This window comes from Toxorhynchites rutilus, chromosome 1 (assembly GCF_029784135.1).
Source record: "Toxorhynchites rutilus septentrionalis strain SRP chromosome 1, ASM2978413v1, whole genome shotgun sequence".
Classification (NCBI taxonomy): domain Eukaryota; kingdom Metazoa; phylum Arthropoda; class Insecta; order Diptera; family Culicidae; genus Toxorhynchites; species Toxorhynchites rutilus.
Genome location: NC_073744.1, coordinates 136183759 through 136194162, shown reverse-complemented (window position 1 = coordinate 136194162; position 10404 = coordinate 136183759). Strand labels below are relative to the sequence as shown.

The window sequence follows — 10404 nt, the reverse complement described above, 5'->3', positions numbered from 1 at the left end:
AGTTCCCGCTCGTGTTGATCTGGAGTTCCCCGCAAGGGTAGCTAGGTAGCTAGGTGCACCAGTCCACCTAGCCGGCGTTATATAGCTTCGGCCGCCGAAGTGATCGAGTTAGCTGGCAAAGCTGCTCGCGACGATAAGAAAACCTGCATTCGGAACAGAACACATTCGGTTCGGTGGACATCAAGACAACAGGCAGTTGCAGCGAGTGGCGAGTGGCAAACGCAATCGCAAAACGGCATCAGGTAGCAGAAGAAAAAAGTTTGTTCTTTATACAAACTGCTTTGGTGGCAAATCCAGAACAAGGCGGCTTCGAGGGCGTTCGAAATGGTTTTTTTCAAAACCACGAGTACTAAGTTTTCTAAATTGGAACCATTCCATAAAACAAGGCGCTTTTCAGGGCCATTAAACCTTCCAAAAAAGAGTTTAGGAAATAAATTTCAATGCTTTCTAAAACATTATCCAAAATAATAATAAAACACAAATTGATGTTTTCATAATTTGTTTGCCAGGATCTGATGAGTATGTGAATTTGGCAGTTGTTCTGAGCTTATTGATAGTTGGGGACTTTCCTGATTATTTAATTTTCACCAATTCTTAAATTGTTTCCAGATTTAAAGTACAGTAATCTACAATTAGTTCGACATTTAGCTAATTGGACGGACATGTAATGCGACTTATTTAGTTGGACATTTTTGTAAACATAGAGATCCAAATTATGACCCCACATTGAAAGTCGACACTGTACCACTGTCATCGCAAATGTTCAATTACAGGTTAAAATTACCTCCAATCCGGCACTGAGTGGTGATAATGCGACGTGCCATTGAATGTAATTTACTGTAAAATATGTCACAAGCTGGATGGGAAGAAATTTTCCAACTGTGAAAGCTGTGGCGAGTGACAACAAATCGCTAAACAGGAAGGTTTAGCCGAACAAGATGGGGATATCGAGTGATAACAAAACAATAAACTCTTTAGACTTTTTGTGATCCTGAAAAGGACCCTTTTTAGTCTGTATGTGAATCCAACGAGCGACCAAATCGTAATGAATGTATTTTTTTGCCATCGCTCCCTTTTAACGCTCATTCGTTCGTCTCGTTGGACCCGCCCCTTTGGCTGAGTCTGCCGATTTGTCTCTATCCTGTGAGTGTACTGCTAGAGTATAAAAGCTGTCCCCTTTGTATAGTCCTACGTCACTCCGGTTATGTCCCCGACATTACCCACCCGTCTTTTTCAGCTCCGTGAAAAAAATCGGCGATTTCGGTAAAAAAAAAATGGGTGGGTTATATCCATGATATAACCGCAAGGTTGACGTGGAACTACCTTAGCTTAGTAATCATTCGTTTGTATTGATTAAATTCTTGATTGAATGAAACAGTTTCCAAATTCAATTGAGTTCAATATATTTGCTCTGTGAGTGAAAAAAATGAACAAATGCCGTGTAAAGTCAATTCATTTATTGTGATTGATTGTTCTTCGTTACAAGTAAATTTAATGACGGACCTTTTACGTTTGGTATGATGACTAGAACAAAATATATGTACGGAAGAATTATCAAACGTTTGATGAACCAGCCTAAGGCTGAAAATCTTTCCAATAAAGACAAAAAAAAATTATCAAACGATTATTTTATTTTACATTTCCCTCTGAAGTTTACATCCCAAAAGTGTACATACTTCTCGAATCTCGAATTTGCTTGAAACTGGGAAGTTCATTCTCTTCTAGTGTCTGCACGATTTTCCCAAGTTCCTAAGTTTAGAAGATCATGTTAGGACAGACATATTCCACTCTGCACAAAGGCAAGCGAGGACAAAAGGACTCGCAGTTTGCATTTATTTGCAGAGCCGATTTCCCCAGAAACCACGGTTTTGAAGTCTGTGTTAGGGAAACACATTTCAATCGGAACAAAAATACCCCCGATTTGTATGAATTCGCAATGCCGATTTCCCCACGCTCCATGGATTTGAAGTCTGTGTTAGGGAAACACATTCCAGTCGGAACAAAAATACCCCCGACTTGCATGAATTTGAAATACCGATTTCTCCAGGCACCTTGGTTTAGAAATCTCTATTAGGGAACACATTTCGGTGGGAACAAAAGCTCCCCCTACTTTCGTGTGTTTGCAATGCCGATTTCGCAGCTTGGTTTTAAAGTCTGTGTTAGGGAACATTTTTCGATGAGAACAAAAGTCCCCCTACTTTCATGTATTTGCAATGCCGATTTCCCCAAGGCTGCTTGGTTTTGATGGCTGTGTTAGGGAAACCGTAAATCGGGCCAATCAAAACGATGCAGTTAGGGCGTTTAGATAACGCCTAATATTTTACAGTTATTCAATTGTTTATCTAATGAAAAACAACATTTTGCTAGTTGCGATAGATGCGTAGAAATATTCCCTATCAATTGATGCAAACATCTCTCCTATCCAGTACGAAATGTTCGAGCTATAAGTATTCGAAATCTTTCATTTTTTCCTGCATGTTCTGTGTTTAGGTTTTCATTTTACCCTCCATATATTCCGGTTAGACGTAGTTCCACGTCAAAATAATATTGGTTTCGGTGTGATAGTGGAAAGTTGTTTTCAGACACTATAAATTTTTGGTTCCTAAGCACATCCTTCAAGATTTTGCAGTCATATGCAAATTTGGTCGCGAAAGTTCTTGCAAATTTTACTAGTTTCTGGCGTAATTTTTTCACTCTCTCTTACACTGTGGTTATGTGCGTGTATAGTAGTCAGCATTTTAATGCATGTGCTTTAGTAGTGTTAATGGCGTTGTTGCATCGTGGAAGGAATCAAACTTGTTCTGCCAGCAGGACGAGGGCTCAACAATGTCGAGAGAATCAACATTCCAGCTAAGTTTTTTTTTGACGTAGAACTACGTCTTTCATTAAGGGTGCCAAATCAGAAAACAGGTCACGTTTTTATGAAATTAAGTTAACGTTAATAACTAAATATTTTTGCCGCGAACGGATTTTGGCGATTTACATACCAAACGAATCGGAAATTTCCTAAGATTTGTTCAATATGCTATACATTACAATCCCATAGCCTGTATATGCTTTAAATTGATGAAAATTGGAAGCGTTACCATTTCCTCATACATTTGTTCTGTCTATTTGTGGGCTTTCCCGAACAGAGTTGTCAATAACGAGTAACTTATCGACGAGCAAAGAAGGAGAAACCGTAAGATGTAAAGTCTCCGTGAAGTGTCTTTCTAAAGGCAATGGAGGCGGAGGAGTAATATGAGGAAAGAGTCGAGTTTTCCAAGGGTCTTTTTGAACACTAGAGACAAATGAACTGAAAATTTTAAGGTCTCTTTAATTCAACAAAGAAGATGAAGAAGAAGAAGGCAAACTTTCATTCTTCGTGAGGAAATCGACTGAACAACATCGTTGCTGGACGAGCTGGACAGCGAGGGTTCGAATGCCTTTCTCAAGGCAATGGGGGCGGAGGAGTAATTTGATGGATAAAGTAAAGTTTTCCAAGGGCCTTATTGAAGGTTAAAAACGAATGAACTGAAGAAGTTTAAAGTATCTCTAATTCAACAAACAGGGAAAGAAGCCAAACTTTCAGTCTCGTTCTGTATTCAAAGCAATAAATATCGCTTGTTCTTCGTTTCGGATTGCGACCAAACCGCGACCAAATTACTCAATCGCTGATGTATCTGACACTGCAATCATTGCATCAAACTGACGCCATTGCATTAAGGTTCTGAGCTACACATTTGTGTGGGGAATCATCAAGCTAGGCTATCGTCAGCTCACCAAGAAAATAAATGTTCTGAAATTTTGTCAGTGATTTGGTTTCGCATGATGGTAGGAAAATTCTCTCCACAAAGGATGACAGCTAAGCTAATCTAGACTGGCTATATCAACAGAAAGGGCTTCTGTTGAGAAGAATACAAAACGGAGATAAGTGTGTATATATTTAGTTGCTTAAAGCCATCGATATATGGATATTTGTGTGCGTACGTGCGTGCTTCATAACCCGTACGTAAAAATAGTGCATCTTCGCTACGCTGAAACCCCATTTGTATCTGCTCCCGTGTGAATAGGCCCTGTAACGATCACCTATTTTTTTATGCTATGATTGCCGATTGTTTTGTGTTGAAAATTATGCAGTCGTAATGATAAATGTAAACAAGGAGGGAAGATAGCGGGAGGGAAATATTTACGCTAGGGTATTAGTAATCAATCTTTGCTGAGGCAAATATTCAGCCTTTTTCCAAGCAGTTAACATTGTTTGTTTTCTGTCATCAATAGCATTTGCGCTAATCTTGATCATAATGAAGCAGTGCTACTCTTTTCGAGGTTGTTGAAATTAACAGATAGTTTATTTCGTTTATTTAGTCACCAAGAAAGTAAATGTCGTTCTGCAATTTTGTATGTGATTTGGTTTCGCTTGGCAGTAGCAAAACTTTCTCCACTAAGGATGACAGCTGCGCTTAACTCGTGTATTTTGTGTTCTGCGAACACAAAATGTATTATCAAATAATTATCGTAAAATGATTCTACAATAAGAAAAACATTTGGGAAAATCACGCGTCGAGTCGTCGAATACAGACGTTTGTTTTCGGTAGAAGTGCTCGTTTAGAAGTCGTCGTTTAGAAAAGTGCCATCTCATAAGTAACCGGAAAAAGATTCTCCTTTTAATAAGAAACAAACAGCACAACACGCATAATTTGGAAAAAAAATTGGAATCAAGTGAATTAAAGTGTGCTGTAAGCAGAATTCCAATGTTTAAAAAGTGATATGCCATGTATTTTCACGTTTCGAGGTGTATTGAAATTTTTGTGCAGGAGAACGGGTGCTTGTGTTTGGCATCGGAATTTTTGGGAAATATAACGGGATGAGTCTTCTGCACTAGTGAATTCGGTAGAATATGTATAAATATACCTGCATATACTCTAGACAAAGTAAAAGATGCGTAGTTTGGTGCTCTTAAAAATTGGGCGAAGCCATTTTTTTTTCGCTTCGGATGTGTTAGTGGGAGTTCGGTTAGATCGTTTCGGCTCGTTCCTAATCGTCGCGCGTTCGATTTCATATTGTGCTAAATCTCTTCTCAACGCGTGTGTTTGTGATTTACATTTTCCCTAGCTTCGTCTGACCGATTCAGAGTTGCTAATGAATATTTTGCTCGTGCTTTTAAACGAATTTAATTTTGATAAGTCCGAAACTCCTGCATCGTAGTGGTGGTGAGAGAATTACTGTCATGGCTTGCTGGGCGAGCGGATACGTGAGCTAAGTATTATGTATTCTTCATCTCTCTAACATGTGTCATTCGATTTGCAGTTTTGTTCGATGGTAGATTCGAAGTGGGGAAAGGTGTTCTCATGTATATGTATGTGTTTTTTTTCAGTTTTTTCCTGTTGCAGCTTTGATTTTTATATGGTGCGTCATCTTTCGTTCCGGAGTTGGATTCTGAATTCGGATTTTGCATGCAGAGTGGGAGCTGGGGTGATGGATGTTACTGTTGGATTCGTATTCCGGTGACAGCATGCGGTCTCGTATTGAGAGTTGAAAGCTGGATTCTTGTTTTTTCTCTTTTTAGACTTGAGATTTGGTGCTTCAATTTTGCATTTTGGTTTATACGGTGACCTTCTCAGGTTTCCCAAAAATAACTTTCCGTCGTCGCGATCGAAGTGTGATATAGAGAGTGTCATTACGAGCGTCACTGCGTGGTGAGAGCGAGATGATTTGTATACAAGGTTATATACACTTCATCTCGTTTTCACCGAGGTTATGTTCGTGATCAGGCTCAGAGTAGGTGTGATGAATAACGGAACATATCGCCGGATCGGTTGGCCTTGGAGGAGTTTTCTCGGTTACCTTCTCAGGTTTCCCACAATTTAATCTCCGCCAGCGCGATTGATTTTCGATGAAAAGTACCAGCAATGAATACTAGAATATATTATTATAATATTTTATATAAAATGTATCGATTTTACAGGTTTTCCTTCTCAGGATACCTAAAGATAATCTCTGCCGCGTGTTGTAACACATAAGATTTTCGGATTTTTGTTTTGTCGAGAGGTCAATTTTCACATTTACATAATCACATCACTTACCGCAGTGAATCCTGATTTTTCTTAACCATTCCCACTAACAACTATCCCTTCCATGATAAACGCTAGGGAACCACGCTATAGAGGCGACCCTTCTGGCCTTCGGGCGGCGAATATCATACTAACGTTCCTTCCCTTCCTCTGGTGACTGTAAGGACGTGGCCGGCGTCGTTATTGACCATTTAAAGCTCGAATCACCGAAAATTGCACAACAAGAATGATTTGCTTGTCCCAAGCGTCATTCTGTGTGTTCTTTGTGCAATTTGGTTGGTTCAGGTCAATCACGGAGAGCAACTACGAATTGTACAGTCTACCCAAGCTCAAGCTCAAGCTCAAGCTCTACAATAAGAAAAACATTTGAGGGCGACCAAACTGGTAGAATGGTTATTTAAAAATTTTCGTAGCATTATAAAATAATATCCGCAGTTATAAACAAGCAACTTGAATTAAACTACAGCGTAGTTCTACGTCAACAATGCGGTCGTGTCTTGAAGATAACCTCCTATAATTTTTTTTTGACGTGGGACTACGTCTAACCGGAATATATGGAGGGTAAAATGAAAACCTAAACACAGAACATGCAGGAAAAAATGAAAGATTTCGAATGCTTATAACTCGAACATTTCGTACTGGATAGGAGAGATGTTTGCATCAATTGATAGGGAATATTTCTACGCATCTATCGCAACTAACAAAATGTTGTTTTTCATTAGATAAAGAATTGAATAACTGTAAAATATTAGGCGTTATCTAAACGCCCTAACTGCATCGTTTTGATTGGCCCGATTTACGGTTTCCCTAACACAGCCATCAAAACCAAGCAGCCTTGGGGAAATCGGCATTGCAAATACATGAAAGTAGTAGGACTTTTGTTCTCATCGAAAAATGTTCCCTAACACAGACTTTAAAACCAAGCAGCGAAATCGACATTGCAAACACACGAAAGGAGGGGGAGCTTTTGTTCCCACCGAAATGTGTTCCCTAATAGAGATTTCTAAACCAAGGTGCCTGGAGAAATCGGTATTTCAAATTCATGCAAGTCGGGGGTATTTTTGTTCCGACTGGAATGTGTTTCCCTAACACAGACTTCAAATACATGGAGCGTGGGGAAATCGGCATTGCGAATTCATACAAATCGGGGGTATTTTTGTTCCGATTGAAATGTGTTTCCCTAACACAGACTTCAAAACCGAGGTTTCTGGGGAAATCGGCTCTGCAAATAAATGCAAACTGCGAGTACTTTTGTCCTCGCTTCCCTTTGTGCAGAGTGGAATATGTCTGTCCTAACATGATCTTCTAAACTTAGGAACCTGGGAAAATCGTGCAGACACTAGAAGCGAATGAACTTCCCAGTTTCAAGCAAATTCGAGATTCGAGAAGTATGTACACTTTTGGGATGTAAACTTCAGAGGGAAATGTAAAATAAAATAATCGTTTGATAATTTTTTTTGTCTTTATTGGAAAGATTTTCAGCCTTAGGCTGGTTCATAAAACGTTTGATAATTCTTCCGTACATATATTTTGTTCTAGTCATCATACCAAACGTAAAAGGTCCGTCATTAAATTTACTTGTAACGAAGAACAATCAATCACAATAAATGAATTGACTTTACATGGCATTTGTTCATTTTTTTCACTCACAGAGCAAATATATTGAACTCAATTGAATTTGGAAACTGTTTCATTCAATCAAGAATTTAATCAATACAAACGAATGATTGCTAAGCTAAGGTAGTTCCACGTCAACCTTGCGGTTATATCATAGGTATAACCCACCCATTTTTTTATTTTAAATATCGTTTGCTTCCTTAAACAATAAAATAATATTTATGAATCACTGAATCATTAATGAATTTCGATAGCCGATCCGAAATGCACTTCACTTGCAGAGAGTCTCTCGGTGTTGTGAGAGAGAAAGTGTCAGTCAATGTGAGGCTACAGTGACGGTGGACGCGGCTGTGTGTGAGAGTGTGACCGTATGGGTCGTGTGCGGTCGTGGAGAGTGGACGAATGCTTGGGATAGTATTGGTGTGGTTGCATTGCTTCCCATCGCTTCTTTCGGACTCGTCTGATTCTGGTGGTTCGTTCCTTTTCGTCTGTGTCGTACAGTAAAGTTTTCGTGAGGGCCACTCCCACTCTACTTTGTTGTGCCAAATCGGTCCCAAAAAATGGTGTCAACATCGGTACCGATGTCGTGCCACTTTAATGACTTTGTCGACCTATCCTTCGTATTTGACAATCAATGACGAGCCAACACTGTGCCAATCTGGCACAGCGTCGACCGAATGCAAAACTGTTCAACCCTCATTATGGCTGTATTGAAGAATGAGAAAACAAAAAAAATGTAACGTTGTTGACAACTATTCATTTTATTTTACAAATCCATTATTGAATTCACATTACAACACATTTCTTCTTAATATAACTAGCACACTGATATTTGATCTGTTTATGTTTTTGACGGTTAGTGATTCTTCCTGATGGAGTATCAAACTTCGTCATCAAATCCTCATAACGATTCTGTTCACTTTACATCTCTCCCAGAATTGCATTCGTCCTGGAGCTTTTTTGCACGGAATAGATCATCTGCAATATATTTCTCTTTGCGCCATCTGACAAATAAATATTCGATTTTTTTGTTTCTTATATAGAGCCAATCTTAAATTCGTGGAATTCCTCTAGTTCTAAGATCCTAGTTGTAACTCTTCTTTTTGGTCTTGTCTATGTTCGATATTATGAAATCCAAAAAAAAACGATCCTTTCCACCTCTTCAGTTTTGAAATATGGTAAACTGTAAAAGTGAATACATTATTATAAACAAATGTAGATTATACTGGTTATAATTACCCTCAAAATTCAATTGCTGTTCGTTTGTTAAGCCACAACAGCTTCGTAGTAGCTTGTCATATTTTTTTATACTGTCGCTGTTTTCTTATACTGTCGCTGTTGAAAGCTGTCCTATACCTCCTAGTACCCAACGACGAATTATTTGTCTGCAATTAAAACTTTTTATAGACATAATATTGCCGGCCTATATACGACAAATCTCTGTCATATTGGTTTTATAGGAACATTTCTTACCAAGTTTCTAATAACGGAATCTGAACAATCTGCATCGTTCCACTGGATTCGTCCTTCTCCACCGTGAATGAGATTTAATGAAAACCGCATCTCCGGGGCTTGTTACGATTTTTGTAATTTGGCGACTTGAGACGACTCACATAGAAATTCTACCATGCGCATGATTAAAATGACTTTATGGTCTAATTCACTCGGAGAAACGATTTCCGATTCGATTCGGGCTCCACAGAAAATACGTTCCAGCAAAATGATGATGTGAGCACGCAACAAAGGGCATAACAATAATTCAAGCCGTTATTCTTCTCGTGATGCGTAAATAGGTGTCCTTCCTGAAAATAGGTGTCCTTCCTCGTTATCAAGGATGCTGGTATTTTGCTGGAATAAAACCAAATAATTTTCACATAACAAACGAAAATAATTTTGTATACTTACAAAATGATGGTTCACTCGCTGTTGTATTTTAATGACAGTTTAGTGAGACAGAGAAGAAAGAGGCAATGATTCCGTTTCACTCAGCTGAGTTGTTGCACACAATTCTAACTAAATCTGTGGGCAGTGCTGCCTGCGGAGGTCAAGCAGGGTTAGATTCCTGATCTTTTGTAGCACTTTACACCGTTACGGTCGACATCGGGTCCATAACCGCTCGAAAATCTATGAAACTGGGCTGTGATCGTAACGTTACCAGTGAAGCCGGGTTTGTACGTTGTCGGTTGCTCGATTGCGGGTGGGCGTCGGACAGTTCAAGGAGTTACGAGCGTGACCATGCCATGATTGGCGTTTGATTTGTATGTATGGGGCTACCCGCCCGTTTAATAAAAAAAACCTTGAAATAACTCGGTTGTGAGTAGGGTTTTGTGGTGTTGGTGCGTTTGTAATTCTTCGAATCGCTTGGCGTTTGTTCGCAGCCGAGTGGCTGAGAGCGTATAAACCCAACTTGAGGCTGTTAGGCTATTTTGTTCGCTCGAGGCTTGCGATTTTGTGCTGGCCGAGGGGGCGGTGGGTTTGCTGATGTAGTCACACTGGTGCAGTTCTTTGTAATTGTTTACTTTTCACTGAGAACGCTCATCAGTGACGAACAATTGGAAATATTGAAGGATCGATTGGTCTTAAGGGAGTTGTTTTGGTTACCTTCTCAGGTTTCCTGCCGACTGACGATTAGGAAAAGTACGTGCAACAAATAATCGAATATATAGCCAGTCCAACTAATTTTGCAAGCTTTCCTTCTCAGGATACCTAAAGATAATCTCTGCTACTTGTTGTG

General features: G+C 39.3%; 1 long non-coding RNA gene across 2 annotated transcripts; it reads right to left on the bottom strand.

Moving 5' to 3' along the window:
* Positions 1 to 8464: 8464 nt before the first annotated feature.
* LOC129762842 (uncharacterized) lies at positions 8465 to 10013 on the bottom strand. Of its 2 annotated transcripts, none has more exons than XR_008740723.1 (4): positions 9576 to 10013; positions 9144 to 9518; positions 8910 to 9067; positions 8465 to 8853 (listed from the first exon to the last, which is right to left on the bottom strand). It is a non-coding gene; the product is annotated as an uncharacterized LOC129762842 (long non-coding RNA). The 2 variants fall into 2 exon arrangements; XR_008740724.1 differs by having other exon boundaries at positions 8910 to 9055; positions 9576 to 10011.
* Between the last annotated feature and the right edge of the window lie 391 nt (positions 10014 to 10404).